Below are 12,563 nucleotides of genomic sequence, written 5' to 3' on the forward strand. Positions count from 1 at the left end.
GAACTACACGCCAAAGCCAAAGCTTGATGTCCAGTTTAGTTGACCAAACCCATTGCATGACAGTTTTGCATACTACCTGCCCAGAGAACGCCAGTTCTAACAGGAAATACTCATGCTTTAAAATCAATGTTATTTTCGGTGTTGTCATAACCTCCCCAGTTCTGTATCCAAAAATCTAAAACTCTTGCTATAGTTCCAAGACTAAATGTGAAAGGCTCTACATATTCAGATCATGATCCTTCTTCCTATCAATCCCTTTTCGCACCATCCTTCTTTCTCAGGACTCCGTATGAACACTGTGGAAATCTGAGGGCTCCTAAAGAGAAAGGGTAGAGAGGAAGCTATTGGAAGGGATGAAATGTGAGACTTCTTCCTTTCATCCCTCTGTAGCTGTTGTGGAAAATCCCAGAAGATAGCCACTGGCTAGGGAAGCTTGAGAAATGAATATGGATGTAGCAGCATTGCCAAGGATGGAGTGAGGTGCCAAGAACCTAAAGGACAGGTGTACAGATAAGATCTATCTCCACACAGATGGTTTTGGACTCTGGAATCCAGCATGTCTGAGAGTCGTTTCCACAGTCTATTCTGCCACAGAGTAGAGAAAGGGTAAGACTCACCTGCACTGGAACAATTCAGGAGCCATTTCTATCTGGAAATCCTTTGGGAAATACCGTCCCTTTAGCCTCTTCCCTAGGGTTTTTACTGCTAGAGGGGACAATCAGGCCCAGACATATTACATACAGATTATCCACTTAATCTCATTTCAACAAGTATTGGTATCTCTCCTCCTGCACTTGTTCCAAACAGACAAATGTATCTTCTTTTGACTGCTGCATAAAAGGGTGTTCCTTTTCACTGCGTTAAAGCCTAACCTTTAAAATCAAATTTTCCTTATAAAATAAAAGGGAAATATATTTGATGGAGGAAATTGCAACTAAATTAAGATCAGCATTAGATAAACAAATCCTTAAATGGCTGCTAGCTATTGATTTACTTTCTGAACTGATTTCTCTGGCTCAGAAACTCTTTCCCACGCTTGGTGGGGAATACACATTTAAACCCCAGGGCTTGGTCTACACCAGGGAAATTTCTCCCAAATTGTCAGTGGGTTTAGAATTGATTTGCCAATGCAGTTTTAAAAGTAATTGGAATTGTTGTTTAGGCTTCACTGTGTTGGAATCAAGTAAGAACGGTTTGGATTTTTTGGTGCTTCATCTATCCAAGGACTTGAACTGGCTTTCAAGCAAGAATTCAAGAGCCCATATTAAGAAGTAATGACACTCCTGGGAGCTCTGAGCAGCACTGAGCCTCTGAGTTCACAGCTTTCTGCATCGCTCCCAGTGTTCCTGGGATTTTTATCATATTTCACTGAAAGAAGAGGGTTTTTTTGAAACATGCTGCTCTTAGGCACCAAACTCATGCAACATTTGATAGGTACAGATCGTGTTTTAACATAGTGCAGGTATTTATGAATCTGTGTCCCAACAGATAACTTCAACCAGTAAGTAATGTTAAAAATGCACAGGCTGTCAGACTTTCTAGGTAATATTGTCAATACTATTGATAATAGTATGTTCTGCATTAGGGCTTCAAGTAAATTTCTGTTTAAGCAAGTATAACATCTGTTAACATGCAAGCTTGAAACTGGAAGCTGTAGCCGTATTTCTTTTGATGAATATTTTTTAAATACATCCTGAGTAATTTTATAGCACCAAAGATGACTACACACTGTGATCAAACAGTTGTTACTTTCAAAAAGTCTTTTATTGCAAACTCAGAAAATTTGTGGTATTAACAGCTTCTCTATAATGAAAAAAAGAAAAAAGAAAAAAAGAAAAAGGAAAAAGGAAAAAGGAAAAAGCCTTCTGTACCTTCTGTATTATGAAAAGGACAATCTTACAGTTTTGCTTTAACTACCCTGAAAGCACTTATGCAACTGCATTTTGATGGGCGCAGAGGCAAGGCTTCTATTAAATAACAGCTGTATTTCCTCGAGGGGAGGCCCTTTTAATGGCAAAAAAAAGTTTGAGGAGTAGGCATTTAGCTCTGCTTTCTCCAGTAGATGTCACTTGCAGTACATAATAATTCATGTAAAGAAGTCAGAGTATATAGAAATGCATTGCTTTCCTTGAAATATGCAAGCCAAATTAAAAAGCCATTTTAGTGCCCTGTGTATGTAGTAAGTTTGGCATTTGGTTTCTTTTAACAGATGGCATTGAAATAACAAAAGGTAAAGCATTTTTGTTTCCAATTGATCAGTGAGGATTATGTCTCTATCTCCTGTAATTTAAAATAACAGAAGGAGACAAATTTACTTGTTGACACATGCGAAGTCTGGGTCACATATGATCTAATATTGTATTGACAACTAGGATTTGGCAATTACCAGATTTACGCTAAAGAGAAAATTTATTATGTAATTATTTTTTATTTCAGGAGCATTAGCATTTTGGATGAAATTTAGTAGGGAAAAATTATAGGACAAGTATACCCCAACGGCAGAGCTGTTTTCTTGTATCAACAAAGGATAACTTGTGGGTATATTATGTGTTTATGGGAAGCCATCTTGCATTGTAGTTGATTAGAAATGTGAGCGATGTTCTAGGAACTTCCTATATGATTTCTATTAATTTTTAATCTATTTCTTTTACTATAATGATAGTGTAACAACACGGTCTTCAGTCGAATCACTATGGACTTATGTACGTGCAAAAACCTCATCTTTGGGCCCTCAGTGCCTCAGGGATACACTGTGCCTCCATGATCTCAAGGTCACTGATGATGGTGAATTATCCTCAAAGATTCACATTTTATAGCTTACACTGTTTTCCTTGACTCCAACTGACATGTCAGCCAAGACTCTACATTATAGGATTTAGGTGCTGGTGGTTCACTCACTGGCTGACCACAGTGTTTGATGTCTCCTGTTTGGAGCCATCCCTCCTCTGCTCACATTAGCACTCCTTCCTTTCATCAGGTACAAGATTGTTAGGACCACTGTATTCACTTCCATTCCACTCTCTATGGCATGGATGAGGTGACTAGGAGAACTAGTTTTTGACTTTGGTCTTCTTTTTCTTTCCTGGATTCTGATGAAAGACCCACAGAAAAATCCCAGCACAGGTTAGTTTAGAGAGGGGGATAAAATGTAGCTATTCTGTCTTCTCATCTTATTCCCAGCTCATTCCCCTATCTCCCCCAGGCAACCACACACAAACACAATTTTGAGAGTTTTCAGAAGGAATGTCTACCTAAGTAGGCAGGAACCACAGAGATGTGGACATGAGCTCCACTACTGTACCTTTGTTCTCTCCCACAAGAGACTTGAATAATTCCAGTGTGGATAAAACAGATCCTGCTCAGGAAAGAGTTTGAGGAACCTACCATGGGAGAGTAGTGGAGATCATTGAAGTTTTATCCCTCATGCCCAAAGAAACCTGGTGTACACTGTAAATGGAAGGAGTAAAAGCCTAGAAATACAATAGAAATATATTTTTCCCCCAAATGCAGCTGAAGGTGAAATACTGCACGGGAAACTCGAAAACCAGGTACTGTAAATTTGGTCCTAGTGAGAGCTACCCACTGTGCCATTTTGTCTGACACAAGGGGAGGAAAGGAGGTGGGAAATAGACAGGCAGAGGTGATCATGCAGAAAAAAATGCAAGCACAGGATCTTTCTTGTCAAAAAGAGAGCTTAGCCTCTTCAACCTGGGAAGAGGCATACTTGGTATAAATCTAGATCACATCCAGGGAGCCAGGTCTCTCTTTATTTGATTTGGTGATTTGTAACAGAGATGTGGGGTTCAGGTGGTCTAATATGAGCTGCTCTGCATTGCCTGCTTCAGGTCACATATAACATATTACGTCTGTAAAAGTTTATATCCCCAGTCACAGGCCAGAAATCGGTATGGGAAGACTTAAAGAAGGGCTTTCAAATGACCAGTAGAGCAGTTTGTTGGAAAGATATGGCAAACTCCACAAAGAACAGAGAAGAGAAAAAAATCTGGGAATGAAGTAGAAATAAAAATCCTGACAAAATTAATCAGGTTTCTGGAGACTGTAGAGACTCATGCTCTTTGGTTGCATTAATTTTTGCTCATTTTTTTTCTATTTTCTTTGAGAAAAAGGAATTTGCCAGAAAATAAAAATAACCCAACCCTTTGAAACTTTGACCTGACACAGGCTGTTGGTTTTCTTCTGCTGAACTGAAGAATGGTCTGTAACACCATTGACCTATTTTCATAAGTATTGCAATAGCTACTCCAAGCTGAGCCCATCCGGGAGAGCCACATTTCTTTTAAGCAGCATTCAGATTCCATGGTGATGGGTGCAATGTAAGTCTAAAAAGCATAGAAGAGTTTTGGGATCTATTTCCTTTGCTTATAGGCTCGCACTTACGGTTTTGACAATAATGCCTAATGTAAAGAGATGGTAATTTCTCATTTAAATGACGATGTGCTTTACTGAAAGTTCAAGAGGTTCTTAACAGACAAACAAAACCTGCAGTATTATGTAATTGAAAGATAGAGATTTGAACAGGGATTACAAAGTTAATGTACTGGGCATATACTGGTACATCTTAATCAGAGGATCTCATGTTCTCTTACGAATTCCATGTCACGGCACCACAAAGCTATGTATTGTGAGCTTCATTTTATAGATATGGAGGAAGGCATATAATTCACCTCAGATAAACCTAGCCAGTCACAGTGAGAGAGCCAGAAGGAAATCTAAGACTGTTGATTTCAAGCTCTCTGCTATGCCCATGAGGTAACTTTCCCTTTTGCTTTTCCTAAAGGGAGATTCATTTCTCTCTCCACAGATTCTGAAGGTCGGATGGAAAGTCCCTGAGACGGTAATCTGGCCTTTTACATTCCTGAGTGGCTCTTTCTAACTTATCTATTGTTTATTCATGCTGAGGAGTACACAGATTTAAAGAATTTATGGCAGAAAGCTCTCTGAATTTAAACATGGCACATACAGGTATCTTTTGATATTGTGATGGCATGAGAGACACATCAGCTTCTGACAAGTGCATCTAGGGGATTGGGGAGGACATGAGGTTATCCCTTTCCTAAGTTATTCGACATCTGGGTTTCTCCTTCTACAATGTTTTGACACGAGTTAATTGCCAGCTTCATTCATGTGAGTGGATGCTTTTAAAGGCAGCACTGCAAGAAGTCATATGCTTCTTCTTAAAGAACCAGAGTACCCTATACCATTTCCAAATTGATATCCCTGCTTGGTTTTGCTATCCGTATAGGTAAATGTATATATTTAGCTTCACCTGACCCAGTGAAGCTTCACCTGCCATGCCAGAGAGTAAGGACATCACACAGGATGTAAAGAACATCATTGAAGAAAGGGAATTGGTTAGTATATTAGAATGAGTGTTAAGTTATCAGAATATAAGCCTTTAGGAAAAACTAACACCCTGGAGCAATTTTAAACAGGCAGATTACTTCTGGCAGTTTTGCTTTTTGGTTCTGTGTTCTCATCAACATTTTAAACCATTCAATTTCAAATATCCACAGAAGTCACAAATAAGACAGGAGATCCAATACTTCATCGATGCTTACAGCCAGAAAAATGAAGCAGCTCTGATTTAAATGGTCAGGCTGGCCATCCTTCAAGCTATGATTCTTTTAAATCCCTGTGCTCCAGCAATTTGCTCTGAGACTTGCAACTCATCTGATTCCCACTTCTGAGAACTAAATTCTCTGAAACAAGTAGATAACCTCCACTAGCTGTGATTTTATGACAGTACTTTGATTAGCAGGTGATCCTTCTACTGAAGCCAAGTGAAGTAAGTAATTATTCTATTTTACAGTATTGCTGTTCAGGTATTGTTGACAACTGAATTTTTTGTCATACTAAGCAACACAGCACAGGAGATTGGATACTCAAAGGAAACTATAATTCTCTTGGGGGAAAAAAATTAAAAAATTATATCTGGTCACTTTATATATGGCAGGTCTCCAAGTACATGCTGAATTGCAAAAATATAACACATTCAAAAAGAATATTTATGTGTCCCTTCTTCACTACATGTGCAGCATTTTTCTCCCAAGTCACAAAAACTGTAACCACAATTTACAAGTATATGCACAATCAAATTGCTATTGATTTAGCAATGCCTTTCTTTGACGTCCCTTGCCTTAACCTCATTTATAAAGCTGTTTTGCATTATTTCAAACTGTCAATGATTTGTGACTCATGAATATTCAAATCTAATTTGCACTTACCTTTTTTGCATGCATGCTTACTTGTAATATGTCTCATTTGCCCTTTGTTTTGTGTTTATTTGCAGATTGTTTAGTGAAGTAAACTCTGTTTTTAAAGTAATAGCGTCTAGTTAAACACAAGTTGTGCAGTTCTCACCTTACTACAGTTTTCTATCACTGTAACTCCATTAACTTCACTAGAGTTTCTCCTGCTTAAGTGAAGAGAATGAGGTCCATGAACTCTGTCTGTTTTCCCTCTGTCCCTAAGTTCACATCAACATAATTTAGCATGTTTCATTGGAATAGCAATGGTTTTATTTAGCATTTTATTCTGAAAGAAATCAAGACTAAACCCTCTCATCCTAATGTTTCAAGCTTTATGACAGTTTGGATCTTCAGATCTGAGTAGAAATTAAGAATTAATTCTTCTGACTTATACATGTTCACTGATAACACTTTATTATCAGAGTTAAAAAAAAATATTTCATTTGACTTATTTTTGTGGCTATGGTAAATCAAATAGAACAACTCCCCAACTTAAGAATACTAATATAATAATATACCCTTTCCCAGGAAATAAAACAATCCATCTAGAAGTATAATAATTGCAGCACAGTGGGTCCAAAATCCCGTTCTTTGCATGCTTGCAACTCTGAGAAAAAGTCTATTGAACTGTTAGGTGCCCAAGGAGAGCAGGGCCGAGATCTTTATATCATTTTTCCCATGTATGGAGGGTTATGTAATGAAAGCAATGCCTCTCTCAAATACTAAGAGTCTTGCTAGATGTTTATTTTGGGAACAAACAGTTACCATGAACATATTGGCTGCAGACAGGACTTTCTTCAATGAATGAAGTCTGGAAACAACAGCAAAAAGAAATTTGCTTTTAGATCAAACAGTATCATCTTACTTGACTATCAAAAGCCACTTGCCAGGGGAAGTGATCTGAAGTTAAACCAGGGAGGAGAGGGAGCGGGGGGGAAAGGCAGTTGATGATTTTCCATAATGTTTGAAAGCTGAAATTAACCTACAGTGACAAAACTGGTTATGTTCCTGGGTTCATACTGCAACCCTATTTACGAAGCAGCTCTAGGGGGTTCACATGGCTCTTGTTTTGATCATGTTTGTGACCATATATATCAACATTAAAGCAAGCAGGATTTTTCTTTGAACAAGTATTAGGTGAATACATTTCCTTTATGGATCAAATCCTGCTCTTATCAAATGGAACGGAGGCAGAATCAGGCTTTGGATGAATACCTGTGCAAATAAGAGCATGCAGACACAGACAGGAATATTTCTTGGGCACTTTTTTATTATTCATTTAGTGTCCTGTTTAAATAATTTCAACTAACCTATTGGGAAATAGAGTAAGTGTGAGAGGTGACCAGTGACACATCAAGAGTAATGAAATGAAAAGCCCAAATGAACATATTGTGAATGACTCTTTGGCTGGAAACTGTTTGCCTAAGCTATTCTTAGTGAATATTTTGAAGTAAAGAGCACTTTCCCTCTGAGGATTGATTGTACCGCCCTGATCTGATGTGGGGTTCCCAATTGGGAATAAGAGATCTGAGCCCAGAAAATATGGCTGCATTCATCCAAGAGTTCATTTCAAACGAATAGTTTTATCAGCTCTTCCATAAAAGAGAAAAATATTTCAAATGTTTATTTTTAGCTTTGCACATGAATAATACAAATAAAATTATCTGAGTATTTAATGTGAAGCAATTTTAAAAAAAAAATCTCATATATACGTTAATAATTGTATATAGCTTAGTAAGGCTTTTTTTTCAGTAATGCCAGGACCATGCTTTTAAATGGCATGTCTCAGCTGTTGTGAAGTCCAAGGTAAAGTTGTGTGCCCTCAAACACCCAAGAAATAGTATTATCCAGTATGACACATGCCTAGATATGTCTTACTGTGATCATAATATAGCCTTAAGGTAAGAGTACAGGACAATCACTCGTGTGTTATTTTTTCAATGCTGTTTATGTTTATCTACATCAAAGAAAAGCTTCTGCTAGAGCTATTTATGTCGTTGATCAATAGAACTGTTAGTGATGGTTTACAAATGCATAAGAGACAAGTTTTAAATTTATCGTGTGCTTTAAAAATGAAATCTATTAGTACATTAACTTGATCATGTTTCATCACTGAAAAGCCTGGTCATTTTGAAAAACACTTTTGAAAAAGCAGGATGTACCACCACAACACAAGAGATACTCAGAGTGTCAAACAAAAACCATGGCTGTGAATACCCAAAGCATGAATTAAAGAACTGGTGTTTTCTTGTTCTGAGTGCTTACTGCGAGGGTGGTGACTGTCCACATTTGCTATCAGTAGGACCTGGAAAGCTGAGTACTTCACACAGGCGGACTTGGCATCCTGCAAAACCACCTTGCAGAATCCTGCCCTGTGTCCTTCATTCATGTTCTCCTTCAGTCAGCGGGACTTTGGGACACGGGTTTGGGCTTGAAGATGTTGAAGGGTCTCAGCACAGAAAACATTGTTGATGAAGATTCACATCATTGAGGTGTTTTTCTACAAACTTTTGGTCCCCCTTATAAGTGAGGCCTATAGACTGATTGGCAGCCCTTCTGATGAGTGAGGATTAAACCCAGTGACATCTCAGCGTACAGGCTTTTGGACCTACTTTTGTTGTGTAGTCACACGCTGGAGGACAATTTCCTTTTTAATGTACTAACTTTAAAGTCAGTGATGATATAGCACAGGTGAGTTTTGCTGTTTGAGTTTATTGGTTAACTGTGATGGGAAAAACATGGTGAGTGGAAGTATGTAAACACAGTAAGACGGTTAGATGTACTCTTTAGACGTAGGAGGTCCTGTTTGTAATTAAGAGCAGTCTCTGCCCTGTAACACCGCTATCAGGGAGAATATATCATCTAATTCACCATCAATACAGATACCCAGATTCTTTTATTCTAACATGGAAAACCTGGTGATGTCCGAGAACTTGTAAAGCCTAGATGTTGTCCCCCTGCTTCCTCTTCATCGGTCCTGTGGGGACCATTTTCTCCTGTAAGAGCTGGACCTTCCCATTCTCCACAATGTTACTGTGAATCATCCTGCTCAACCTGCCAGGACTCAAATGGAAGAATAAGATTTTTCAAAATTATGAACAACAGAGAGAAAAAATAAAACTAGAACAATCATGGAGGGTTCACCTTCATAAAATAGTATGTATTAACTAATGTGTGTTCCCTAACTTACCTTATACATGAGTTTCATTGCCTTGCATTAGTAAGGTAATTAATTTAGCAGGAGAGATGAAAGGAGCCAAAGAGACGACAGCAGGCATGTGTGAGAAAGAAGTGTAGGTCTGTAATGGTGGGCAGTGGAAAAGTGTTTTCGACATGCATTTTGTAAATGTTAAGAGAGTGTAAAGGAGTGCACAGAGAGGAGTGGGAGATGTGGTGCCTTTTCTGTTGTTTCATCCACGATTGTGTCCTGGTTGTCTTCTGATAATAGGGAGGGCGAAGCCCTGCAGTGCAAGGCAACATGTCTAATCTTCTTGTGTAGCTTCCACCACTTACAGTGAGGGGTTAAAGTAAAAACCCCTCAACTAAAATGTTTCCTGCTTGGGTAGAAAAAAAAAAAAGATATATATATATATATGTATTTCTTTTTAGACCTCAGGCTTCTTAGGGGAAATGCTGTATCCAAGGGCTGTTTCGTGAGCCGGGAGTGCTGTACTAAACCTCTGGGGCAAATGTTTGCATTGAATTGTTGAAAGAGTCTGAGATTGGCAACGCCACCCTGCCCTTGGCTAATGAGCCTTCCCCGAGAGAATATCAAGTGCAATTACCTTTCAGGGAATAACAACATACCAAAGAACCATGGACCCTGCAGAGAAAAACGAAACACACATTCGTAGGTAGAAACCGCTATGAATCAGCATTAATTATCCAATAGAGGGAACAGGGTTGCAATAAGTCTCAGTTCCTGACTCACACCATAGATCACAGCAAATGTGAGCTACTTATAGAAAAAACATTTGCAAAGTTCAGCTGGCCCTAACCCCCCTCCCCTCCCGCGTACACTCCTGAGTTGTGCTCGGGGGCTTCGCTTCTGGGACAAGTTTCCCGACCCCCGGCTCGGAGGCGGCTGGGAGAGGCGATAAAGGGGGGGGCTGGTGGCAGCGAGGGACTCGTGAACGTCAGCGGGACGGTTAGTCTAACGCAAAGATTGACGCGAGGCTTCCCATGCTCCGCCGTGGCCGAGGACACCGAGCTTCCCTCAGAAGTCCCTAAGGAGGTCGGGCGGCCGGGCAGCCGGCTGCCTCCGCCTCCGGAGCCGGGAGAACTCCGTCCCCCCCACGGCTGCTTGTCCCGGCAAATGCAGAAACGGGGGGACAGTCCCGGGCGGTGGGGTTTTGCTGCGCACATTCCTAGGAAGGGGACCGGACGGGACGGGGCGGGGGGAGCGGGGAAACGGCGTATTCGGGCTCGAGCGACTGGAAAAAAACACGTGGAAGTGCACGCCCGGCGCTAGCTCTAGAGACGCCAGGGGCTGCCGGCCGCCGCGGCTCCCCGAGCCTGCGCCTCTCTGCCGGGGCGCATCCTCCCGGGGAGGCACGGCTTCCCGGCGGGGCCCTGCGCGGAGGCGGCCGCGGCGGCGGAGCGGGGCGGAGCGGAGAGGGGGGGGCGGGCGGGCGGGCGGCGCAGCGCCCCGAGCCTCCCGCGGAGCCCGGCGGCGGCGGCTGCCTTGCAGCGCGGAGCCCCGGGCGGCTCCCCGAGGAGCCGGGAAACCCCGCCGCGAAGTCTTCGGACGTGAAAACGGCGCGGAGAAGGGCCGGCTGCTTTGCTGAAACAAGGCACACAGAGATTGAGTTTGTCAGGGATCATAAAATGTGAATTGATTATTCAAACAGCCATTGATTATAAAAGAATGCTTACTGCAGCAATGGGAAAGGTTAAAAGGAAATTGACCCTCTGCGTACGTGACATAAAGTCATTAGGTAAATGAGATATTCATACAGGGTGTAATCAAGGTCATGCTAATTTTATTTGCGGTGTTCGGCTCGAATCCTGAGCTTCGTTTGGGGGCAGCAAATTGTCCCCGAGGGAACTGAAACGCCAGGTAGATCCCGGGTGCCGTAAAAAAACCCCGTAAACAAGAGCCAAGGAGGGCTGCAAACCCCCCCCCCCCGAAGCCCCGCGCCCGTGGCGGGCCCGAGCCCGAGCCCCCGGTGTGGCGGCGGCAGGGCGCGCCGGCGGGCGCGGAGCGGCGCGCAGGATCGGGCCTCGCTGGCGGGAGGGGTCTTCTCACCCCGCTGCGCCCGGGGTCGCCTCCGCCGAGGCGGGGGAGAGCCAGGAGCGCAGGCAATGCCCGAGATCCTCGCCTCTCGCGGATAGGATGAGAACGCGTGAAAAAAATCAGATGTATTTATGCACATATTTATCCTCTCTAATTATAGAAATTAATCCTCTTACTTATGACTAAAAGGTAACGTCTAAGGCGTCCCTTTGATGTTTAACAGCATCATTTGTGGCTAACATTCCAACTGATTAAGGAATAATTGTTGTTAAATGCTTTACAAGTGGATAGTGTTTAATTGAGAGGCATTCATAATTTTACGGCTTACCACAAAATGAAACGTAATTAAAAACGCAGGAATTTCCAACTGATTTTATTCCAATTATGTTTATTGTTCAGACTAATTACTGCACAAGATGGGGTACTTTTCCCCATCTCTAAATGGCACACGTCTCCCAAACACACCCCTGTAGGGTTTTTTTTTTCCCCCAGGTACAGGCTTGGGACGGCTTTCTGCAGCCTCCGTTCCCCCCACCCCACCGCCCCATTATAATTAAATGCTCCAGCCTTTTCTTCTCTCTTCCATGCAACACCTTGGGATGTGAGAAAGCGATGGCAGCTCTCTTCCCTCGAAGCTCGAAGTAATTGTAGAAGGGCTGATGAATTTCTTGAAGAAACACTTGCCATACACTGAGGAAACCATCTCCTAGCAGGATTTTACAAACCAAAGTAAACAAAGCACCCCAGGGGCGATTTCCTCCTTTTGCGCAGCTTACTTCTCAATTTACCCTCAGAAGTGATCACAAACACACCAGAATTACAACTGAAATCATGCTTGGTCTGGGGAAGATATTCCGGATGAAAAAAAAAGCAGAGAAATTGAAAGTGTTCAAAGGAAGGGACGGTCATTAAAATACCTGCCAGGCGCGCTGCCGGTCCCCAAACCAACCTTTCCTTCTTCCCCGTGAACTCAGAAATCTCTTCAGCATCTCTTTAAACATACATACCCCTGGGGAAAAAAAAGAAAAAAAAAGAAAAAAAAAGAAAAAAAAAGAAAA

Source organism: Harpia harpyja, chromosome 3 (genome assembly GCF_026419915.1).
Source record: "Harpia harpyja isolate bHarHar1 chromosome 3, bHarHar1 primary haplotype, whole genome shotgun sequence".
Lineage (NCBI taxonomy): Eukaryota > Metazoa > Chordata > Aves > Accipitriformes > Accipitridae > Harpia > Harpia harpyja.